Here is a 10,000-nt window from a genome sequence, read left to right on the forward strand (position 1 = left end):
CCTGCTGTGGGCGCCCCGGGCCGGAGGCGTGGGTGAGCGGAGCTTTGGCCCTTGGCTGGCACTGTGAAACAACCCTGGGCTACCCGGGCCTGCGCTGATCTATAATTCAGGTGCTTGCTCACTTTCTGTAATAGCTTTTCTATTTTTAATGGGAACTGATGGACCTGTCAAGGTATTAGAAATGTTTTTTTTCCCAGGTTTTCATTTTCTTTGGTAATAATAATGTGGGCTGGGAAGCTCGTGGTGCGCTTTAGAGCTAAAGTGCTTGGGCAGTCACGAGAGTTTCCACAAGGCCTTATTTCTTCATACCTTGTGTCAGATGAGCAGATGAACGAGGACATGGACTAAGTTAGTTGTACGTGGCTCCCTGGCAGTGTATGAGAGAGGGTTACAGAGAGGGCTGTCGGGTTGTCAACAGACTTCTGAAAACCTGGGAGAAGAGAGCTCACCACAGAGGGCAGGCTGCTGGGCTGAGCAGTGTTTTTCAGGTTATTGCTAGGGCTTTAGTGTGGGGTCTTTTCTGTCCTTGTGGGAGAGCAGGAGTGAGTGCTCTGTCAGTGGAAGGAGGGGCAGAGCCTTTGCAGACCAGTTCTCACAACTGGGAGCTGTTTTGTGTTGAGCCCGGACACCAGCAGTCTCCATCCTGGCTGCCTTGCAAGCAGTCTTCTAGGTCTGGGGAGATCTACCTAGCTTAGAAATTCATCCTTGACAAAATGCTTTTTTACATAAAGCTAACTGTAAATATACAAAGCACTGAACTAAATATGTCAGAGTTTGTCTTAGCTGCCACAATAATAATCTAACCAGCCATAGATTATTACTCTTAAATTGTTTTTTTTTTTCCCCTATGTGCTAAAATTATTCTGAATTTGCTCTCACGTTATCCTAATCATAGTCTTTATCACTGAGATGTAGTACTTTGATTTATTTTTCTTGTTGTTTCTCAATACGCTCACCTGGGCTGTAATTATTACATGTTGGCCATACGTACCATTGGGTTAGCCAAACAGCCTGGAATTTGAAGGTTGTTTCTACTTTGTCCCTCTTCAGTCAGAAATGGAGGCGTGTTCAGGCAACTGCTGCACGAGGCGAGGAAAGCCTCGAGGTACACACTGGGCATGCAGTCAGTATTAACCGGTCGCACTTGAGAGCTGACTTTCGGTTGGTTGGTTGTTTTGGAAGCTGTTACATCCTTGTTTGAATGCCTTATTGAGACACAAACTCAGAGTTTAACCAGTAATCTTAAGATAGGCAGACTCAGGAGCTCTTTTTTTCTGGCTGTAAAAGTGAAACATTTGTGGGACCACTTGAAAAAGCTGCAGCCCAGATAACCAGCTTTTAAAGTCTCTTTACCTTGCTCCAGTTGCTTTATCTGATCTATTGCCTCTGGCCTCCAGAACCACTTGTTTCTCAGTAGCAGAAATATCTTGCCCAACTGGGATACAATAATTTCGAAGCAAGTAAAGGAAACTGCAGCTGCTCAGCTGAGTCAGCCAAAGGTAAGCTCTGCAGGGGAGAAAATGGCTTTTTATTATCTTCTAGTGGCAGAATTACAACAACAGCCTGCAGGAAAATATTAGATTATAATAGTAACAAAAACCTGTGTTAAATTCTGAGTGCAGTGTATGTTTAGTGCATGTTTAAAAAAACCAAAAAAACAACAGGCATTTGATAAAATTATTTTGAATAAAACTCAATATTAATACTCAGTTTGGGATGTTAGGAACCCACTGTGATCATAGGACAGACAGTGGTTTTAACTAATTGACTACCTGGGGTATTTCATCAGTGGACGAGACAGCTTTTAACTGTGGAGATTTTATTGAATTGAGCTTGGAATAGTCCTATTACTTAATGAGTGAATAAGTCAACGTGTGTTCATTATATGGGTTACTTGTAAGCATGAATAACCTCTGTCCTATGCTCTGTGAGGGTACGGTGTGCGTGGAGGGATGATTGTTTGTCTGATCTGGCTTCCGGTGGATTCAGTAATCAGCCTATTTTAGAAACGTATGAACTGCTGTGATTGATTTGTGTCTCTGAAGCCCTACCAGCATCATTTGTGTGCTTTAGAAATGAGGTGCTTCCAAGTCTGATGGTGCAGAAATCGGAGCCCTGCTCAGCTCTGTCAGTACAGACTGAAACTTCAGAATGTCAGTTTCCAAAATAGCCACATGTGTTGAAACCACCGCCAGACAAACCCGTTTCAGAGGGTCATTGTGTCCTTGGGGTTTCTCTCGGCCCACGTGCGGGAAGTTACCCACTCTTTGAGTTGTTCCTAGGAGCCTGGCTGCAAAATGATTGTCAGAGTGACAGAAGTATTCCTGAAATCAACCTTGAGACCTGCTGGCTCCTCTGCCTTTCGCTTAAGGAAGCAATACACAGTCAATGTGCTTTTGTTTTTACAACGGCATTGCTGTGCTTTGCATGTGTGCAGCACTTTATTCTAAGGATCTTGAAGTGCAGCATAAATTCTAATAGCTGTGTGAGAATTTGTACCCTCCTCACAGAGAGTAAAACTGAAACTTGGAGTTACATATGGTCATACGCAGCTTGATCACTGAAATAGGAAGAGTGGGTTATTTGCTATTGTTTTCAGCAGCAACAGGCTCTGTCTCAGAGTGAATCACTTGGGAGGCTGAGGAACAGCCCCTGGAGCTCCTGACTCATAGCCCCGTGTGCCTCACTGCAGGGTCATGTCCCAGCTCAGAAATGTCGGTGATCATTGCAAAAGCTGTCGTGTGCAAGGAAGCACGAAACCACTCACGCTTGCAGATTCTAAAGCTGCAAGTTTGCATCATAAGAGCCTTCGTGTTTGCTGTGCGTTGCCCTTCCCTGCTCAGACCTTCAGCCCTGTTTTCTTGGTCACGTGTGTGCAGTGCTGTGCATGGCCTTTAGGTAGAGTTGGAACTGAAGTCTTGAACAACCAATAATGACCAAGCAGGTAAACAGCAGAGGCTAAATTTAAATGCTGTGCATAAATACGTAATAATTATTTGCTCTTGGTTGGGTTCTAGGGAAGAGAAAGAAGGGGGTGTGTTCTCCCCAGTAAAAACGACACATGGTTGTCAGCACTACGAGAAGGGTTTCAAACCCATGTTCTCTTCAGGCTGTATGCTGGTGTTTGTGTTAAGCTTTGGCACTTGTCTGTGGACCTCAGTGCTGTGAAGGCATAAGGTATTTTGCTTGTTCCCTCTTAATTTTCGGTGATAAATAGCAGTGGTGAAAGATACAGTGGGAGAGAGAAATGCTAGGGGTTTCCCTGCTAAGCCAATTTCGGTTTTAATAACTTGTTCTCTTCACAGTGGACTGTAACTGTAATCACAGAAGTGGTTAGAAGATCTGATCCAAAGCTTGGTAAGAGGTTTTATTCCTGTTTTGGATCAGCATGTAATATGTAGTTCCATTTGTATCCCCCTTCTTAACTGTAAAATATTCAGGGTATTTTGTCACTGAAATGTTCTTTACATGATGTCATCAGTGTGTACCATTCTGCATGATAGAGTATTCTGTGAGCAGGAGACATGATAAAACTTGAAACTTAAAACCATGAGCAAACCAGGCACAGTGGACCTCTGGCACTGGGTGTATGAAGTGGTGAGTGGGAGGTTGCTGCTGCCAGGACTGTGGATGCGCCTCACCGTGCGGTGCAGAAACACCTCCACTGTCCCACACTGGCAGCCCTTTCCCTGCCTCCCGGAGCACCAACACCATGTGCCCTGTGACAGCTCTGTGGCTTCTCCCATATGGGCTGTTGGGTTGAAGGTAGCAAGGGCATTTTGTAGCTGAAAAGTGAGCAGGTCCAAGCAAGGAAGGAGTTGCATTGTTTCAATCAAAAAGTTGTGGTTGGTTTGTTTTTTTAATCCAGGCTGCCTAGTCTCAGTTTTTTCAGGTTGTGTCATTAACCCATGCTTTCTTTCATCCTTAACAGCATGAGCTTCATGTTCGTTTTCTGAGTGGATTGATCAAATGGGTCGATTGCCGTGAGTCTTCAGGTTGCACCCAAGAGCTGCCCAGTACGGGGACATACAACAGGGAAAGCTCAAAAGAAGTTTGGTCTCTTCAGAGGAGTGGGACACGTGAGTATGCACTGACAAACAAGCAGTAGGTTTTGGCATGCTGCCAGACCACTATTTCTGAGTAGCGGTCCCCAGTAATGGGAGTGGGTTCTAGTCAAAATATGAAAGGGGAAGGTGAGAAAGAGGTGAGGTAAAAGAGTATGAAATGCCAGAACTGTGAGAAGGTGCAGGTATTCAGTGCAGAGAGGGGTGTAATATTAGAGGAAAAATGTATGAAACCAATGTGGAAAAAACAGATGTGTCTAAAAAAGCTGCTGAAAGCATTTTGCAGCATGCTGAGACAGTACTGCATCTTTTGGGCTCAGCCTTCCTTCCAGAATAACATCATTCTGTGTGTGTTCTTCATCTGAAGTCTTTTCCTACTATTGCTATTCTATTTAAACAGTGATCTCGTACTCAGAGTGTGCTTTTATTGCACAAGATAAATCGTGGTGAACTATTAGGTATTTCAAACACTAAACTTAGGTAGATTAGGCATTTCAAATATTAAAGTGGGGAACAAGAGTGTGATAATCATTGGTTAATTTAAAAAGATGTAAATGTGTTCACCTATGATTGACTGATTAGTCAAAGACACGTAAAAGAGTTTAATTCATAAACCCTGCTTTGCCCATGGATATAGCTTCTATTTATGTGAAGAACATGCTTTGGTCTCTTTTCTTTGGAACTGCTGCCCAGGCCGAGTGTGTGTGTCGCTCAGAAAGGAAAAATTATCTCTTTGTAAGGGACCCGTGCCTTGCCCCACATCAATGCCTTTTGTGCAGGAAGGCATCTGCTGCAATTGCCTGGGGAAGTTTTATGCATCGAGTGCATACTGCAGAGAGCTCTGTGAAAGGGGAAGGAGGGGAAAAAAAAAAAAAGGAAATCCTTGTTTCCTTTCGTGTTCTTCGAAATAAGGGAAAACAGAAAGGTGGTGTGGTTTTTTTTCAAGGTGTTCTGCTGACATCCTGGAAACCAAGAGCAAACCTCAGCTTGGCTGGGATCCCCATCCATTGGCATGCTGGATCTTTAAATGGAGAGGTGCTGAGCCGAAGGAGGAACCATGGGGATTTCTTACCAGGTGGAAGAGGTTTATTGGCTTTTAGAGAGTGTATTGCTGCCTGGGCTGTGCAGGGTATGAGATGTGACATAGGCTAGGGCGCAGAGGATGTGTGAAGGATCACACCTTAATTTGTGAAGTGTAAAAATTATTGCCTGCACGAGAAACCAGAGGGATTTTGTGTAATAGGAGGTGTGTTGTGGGCTGTTGAGGGACACCTGGAGGAGGAGGAGTTGAGGATTCTGCTCTGTACTTCAGCTCAAGCTGTGAAAAATTGGGAGTGGAAGGGACCCACAAGAGTTAATGTTTTCCTGAGATTTCTCTCTTACTGGTATACTGAAATATGCAGGAAGCTTTGTTTTTTGTTTTGTGGTTGTTTTTTTTCTTTTTTTGTCTTTTATTAGAATTAAATATTTCTTTTCTAACCTCAACCCTGAAGAGCAGTTGGGGGGAGGCAGGGGAGGGCACTGCAGTTTGGCTCTGTACCATTTGGGCTGTTTGAATTCATTAGCTTGGGAGCCCGCACAAATGCCTCAGGCCGTGTACCTCCTCATGCACCCAACTTGGGAGAATCTCTTACCGCTACTGCATGCATTAGCCTTCGTTAATACAATTAGCATAATAGTGATTAGGATTCATTATTCCCTACAAAAAGATAAAGCCAGCAATACATATCTCAGAATCAAATTCCTCAGCGCCTTGTCTTGGGATTGCTTTATTTTGGAGTTGTTTGCTCTTTATATCCTTCCATCTCCTAGAAAAAAGAAAGCCACTTAATTGTAAAACTATTTGGGTCAAAGAAATGCACTGAGATGATCTTTCACACATGCTAAATAGGTGAATTGATCTATGGGACCCACACAGCTCAGCCAGCCACTCAAACAGTCGAAACTGTGAACTTCATCTTCTTCAAGCACAAAAGCTACTTAGTTTCCCCATGTTGAAGACTTTTTATAATAGCAATAAGACAACTCTAGAGAGAACCATCTAATATTAACTCCAGGGAGTAATCATCTAATCACAATCTGGGGGTGATTTGAAGCACTCATCTGGACCAAATGCCTCACAACACCCCAGGAGTGGTTTTATTGCATGATAGCAGTACCCCATTGAGCCTTATTGCTTAATTAAAAACAAATTCCCAAGTAATTTTTTTGCCTTTTCATAAAAACACAGTAGTACATAGCATGTATAAAACATCCATTAAATGATGGTAGATGCAAATTTACATTGTGAGATACAATCCGTTTCTTTACCACTTGGGGTTGAAGTTAAATGTAAAACCATTTCCTATAATCTGTGCACTGCTGTGTTTAGAGAGGAATAAATATGGGAAAGAGAGGTTCATTGTAGGATGCCTTGTTTTTATTAAGTGATATGTTTGGTCTCCTTACAAAAGAGTTCAAATTCTTGTCCATCTTGCAGACACAATAGTCTATCAACAGCGTGGCCTTTTCTGCTTCCTCCTGGAGATTTCCTCAGCTTGCCGTCGTTGCAGTGCAATAGGAATCCTGTATTTCTGTCTGGGATTTCCATTTCTCTCTGAGCAGAGAGAGCACGAACAGTGCAGGTGACATATTTGGAATACATCTAGCATACTATACACGTGCTGCCCGGGTGTCCTTTGTGGGTTTTGTAGTCTAATGTGGATTAAGCCTGGTAGGTGCATGGTACAGCCACTTTTGGTGGTTTTGCCGCACAGTTGACCTCTGCCTGCACTGGATGCATGGTTGAGAGGTCTCTACCTCCTGCAATTTGACTGGGACCACTGCTACAGCTGTGGCTGCTCTGCAAGGGACCTAGACTATGGATGGGAAGAGTATGAAAGTCCTTTTTGTTCACGTTGAGGGTTTGTCCTGCCTCAGCATCCCAACCCAGAGCTCCCTTACACCTTTACGGAGTGCTTTCATAGCCCCAAAGTGATTCCCAAACGTAGTGCTCCCCTGAGGACTTTGAGTATTGTTCACATGTTACAGGAAAAGGAAGCAAATTCAAATTTTTAAGTGATTGTCCAAAAATCGTACAGGGAATGCTAGAGACACTGCTCAGAATCCTGGCAACCAAAGCTATAACTGGGCTTTCAGCTGCAGCACTGAAGTAAATGGAGGGGGGGAAAGGATCGGCATGACATTTTCTTCAGATTTGTCGCTCGGGGTGCCTTTAATTGGTGGATATAAGCTTGCAAGTACAATATTTTAAATAAAAGCTGAGAAGTAGTAGTAACTATTACTCTAGTGGTTCCACACGCTGAAGCCTTCTTGTGGTACCTACAAGCTCTGGATAGAGGATGACACTTGGGTCAATCTCGCCTGCTGTGGGCTCCACTCAGTGTTACACACACCCTTCTGGTTTTCCCCATCAAATGGTAGTTCCCCAAGGACTGGTGGGAGCTGAAGCCACATGTGGATATCTACTGCTGATAGCAGGTTGCAGCATTCAGGGTTATAGAGGCAGCATGCTTTGTCCTATATTTAGATTTTGTAAAAAAATAAATGATTTTTTGTTTGGTGAACCACTTTGCTAGAATGTTTTGCTGATTTCGTTTTTGATGTCCCATTAGAGAGATGTTAAGTGTTGTGGAGGATTTGTTATAAAGAGGTTATGGCATTGTACTAAGGAAATGAATGAGAGTAAAACTAGTCACCTGCTTCTGCTGCCTGAGATCAGTCTGAAAGAGTGGCAAAAAGAATAATTAAGTCTGTATTTAAAACAGTTCTGTAGTAACTTGAGACATTGCCACATCAGGAAAGGATATGAAAGGACCTGATAGTGTTCTTGAACAATAAACATTTTTACCTGAAAGATCTCTGCTGGCTTTATTAGGAATGCCATTATCTTGCTTTGATCTGACTCTCTAGGACTGGCTGCTCATACAGCTGACAAGGAGCAACTAGCCAACAAAGGAAAGCCCTAATAGGCTTTAATACCTTTAGTGAAGAGTTTCTCTTCCCCTCAGATGTATGTCACTTTACAAAGGCTCTTTTCATCTTAATGTATCATGGAGGTGGCTGTATGTAGTAGGACAAGCGCACACTGTGTTGGCTAAGGGCCAAGGTTTGGCAGACTTGCTGTCAGACTTGACCGGCCCTGTCCCACCGCTCAGCTTGGAGCTGCGGGGGGGTCAGCAATGCTCCTTGCCTGCCCTGCTTGTGGAGCAGCTGTCACTGACACTGCTACAGCATGGATGCATCTGCAGGGTAGTGGATGGGAGCTGCCCAGAGCAGGGCCTGAGGGAGCAGCCATGGCATAGCATCTCCCACTGTTTTTTGGGGGTTTGGGGTTTGGGTTTTTTTTTGGCATGCCTCGGTTGCATCAAATGCATGGCTTTGAGTGACTGCAGCAGTGCTGAAGGGTTTGCAGAGTACAAACCTAGCCTATTCTCTTATCTGAGCACACATTTTTAAGCTTTAGGACACAGAGTAAATATGATACTATATCTATATTTATTTGGCCTTTTAACAAGATGAGGAGTTAAGAGTCTTATGTTGATGGTTCTGGGACATGTATGATTTCCTTTAATATCCTTTCATGAAGGAAATGAAAAGTGTGATATTTTAGCAGTTGGAAATGCCTGGCTTAGTTTGGTTCTGTTTCCTGATTTCATTTTGACATGGTAGGCAATTCAGAAAATATATTTGCAGTAAGGAAAATTCAGTTGTTATGGAAACATCTGAGAAAGGCAGCTGACATAGGGTAAGGCATGCACCAGATTAGCAGTACGCATAGACGCAGTAAAAAGGCAGGTTCATGTAAGGTAAGAGAGCAGTTTCTAGGCACTGTCTGCTTCATGGGTGTTTTTTCTGGCAGAACAGGAGGAAAAAAAAAACCACTTTAAAACTGTGAGTGTGTGGCTCCATCTTCTGGTACCAAAGCAAAATGTGTTGCTCTGGGTATAGAAGGAGGTGAGATTTCTATAGCTTTTTTATGTTAGCTGCAACAAAAGCAACAACAAAAACAACAGCAACAATAATAATAAATTAAAATGCCTGAGCCAAGCCACAAGTTATTTAATGCAGTTTTCCTGAAGCTACAACCATTCTGCTGCATGGGAAGAAAACTGTCTTTTGAAACATTCTCATAAGTGTATAGCCCCAAAAGTGGCTTCTCTTCCAAAGCACGACACCACTCTCCTACACGAAAACAATGTTTGACCAGAGCGTGAACTGTACCAGCGAAGCCTGATGCCTGTGTTGGTGCTAATATTGTCTCCTGCTTGTAGCTGTAGGATGTTTTTTCTTTGTTTCCCCCTTCCCAACAATATCTTTGGCAAAGTAGCTAAAATTCATGATACATCTTCATGGAAACGCTAGCTGGGTTGAAGTAGGAATGAACAGTTCTTTGAGGTAGACTACCAGAAATCAAAAGAAAATAAAGCTTTTTTATCACTTTGCCAAAGAATGAATGTTGTTACAGTGCATATTGCGCATGCTTAATTGAGCTTGATTACTCAATCTGTTCACCTTAGTAACTCATTTTGTTTTAAACAGAAGTAATTATCTTGATGCAGTGCTGTCCTAAAGCTGTTGTTCACAAGTCGTTGTGAATAGGAGGTATTGCACTGTAAATGCAAAATTAAAAATATGAATCGTGTTTTACTTATTTTACTTCTGTGTACATATGTAAGTATGTCTTCCCCCTCCCCCACCCCCCCTACCCCAATATTGGGCCTAGGATATCAGGGACCCTTTATTCTTTGTATGAAGCATTAGCTTTCAGTCCAAACTACTGCATGGCAGAACTGTGAGAGTGAAGGTGAGGGAACATAAATTTAATGGCCCCACTGCTTCTGCCTGTACTTGTGCCACTCTTCCACTAACACGAGTGGTGAGTTATTTGCATGCAGCACTTATCCGTGGGGAGGGTTGAGTGGAGACCTGCTTGG

General features: G+C 43.1%; 1 long non-coding RNA gene across 3 annotated transcripts; it reads left to right on the forward strand.

The window, feature by feature from the left end:
• Positions 1 to 50: 50 nt before the first annotated feature.
• On the forward strand, positions 51 to 7,223 carry LOC103913748. 3 transcript variants are annotated; one of them, XR_663439.1, is made up of 4 exons: positions 51 to 110; positions 1,398 to 1,499; positions 3,932 to 4,079; positions 5,011 to 7,223. It is a non-coding gene; the product is annotated as an uncharacterized LOC103913748 (long non-coding RNA). The 3 variants fall into 3 exon arrangements; XR_663440.1 differs by lacking the exons at positions 51 to 110; positions 1,398 to 1,499 and adding an exon at positions 3,043 to 3,177 and having other exon boundaries at positions 5,011 to 5,139; positions 5,956 to 7,223; XR_663438.1 differs by lacking the exons at positions 51 to 110; positions 1,398 to 1,499 and adding an exon at positions 3,043 to 3,177.
• The last annotated feature ends 2,777 nt before the right edge of the window (positions 7,224 to 10,000 follow it).

Source organism: Pygoscelis adeliae, unplaced genomic scaffold (assembly GCF_000699105.1).
Source record: "Pygoscelis adeliae isolate BGI_AS28 unplaced genomic scaffold, ASM69910v1 Scaffold62, whole genome shotgun sequence".
Taxonomy (NCBI): Eukaryota; Metazoa; Chordata; class Aves; order Sphenisciformes; family Spheniscidae; genus Pygoscelis; species Pygoscelis adeliae.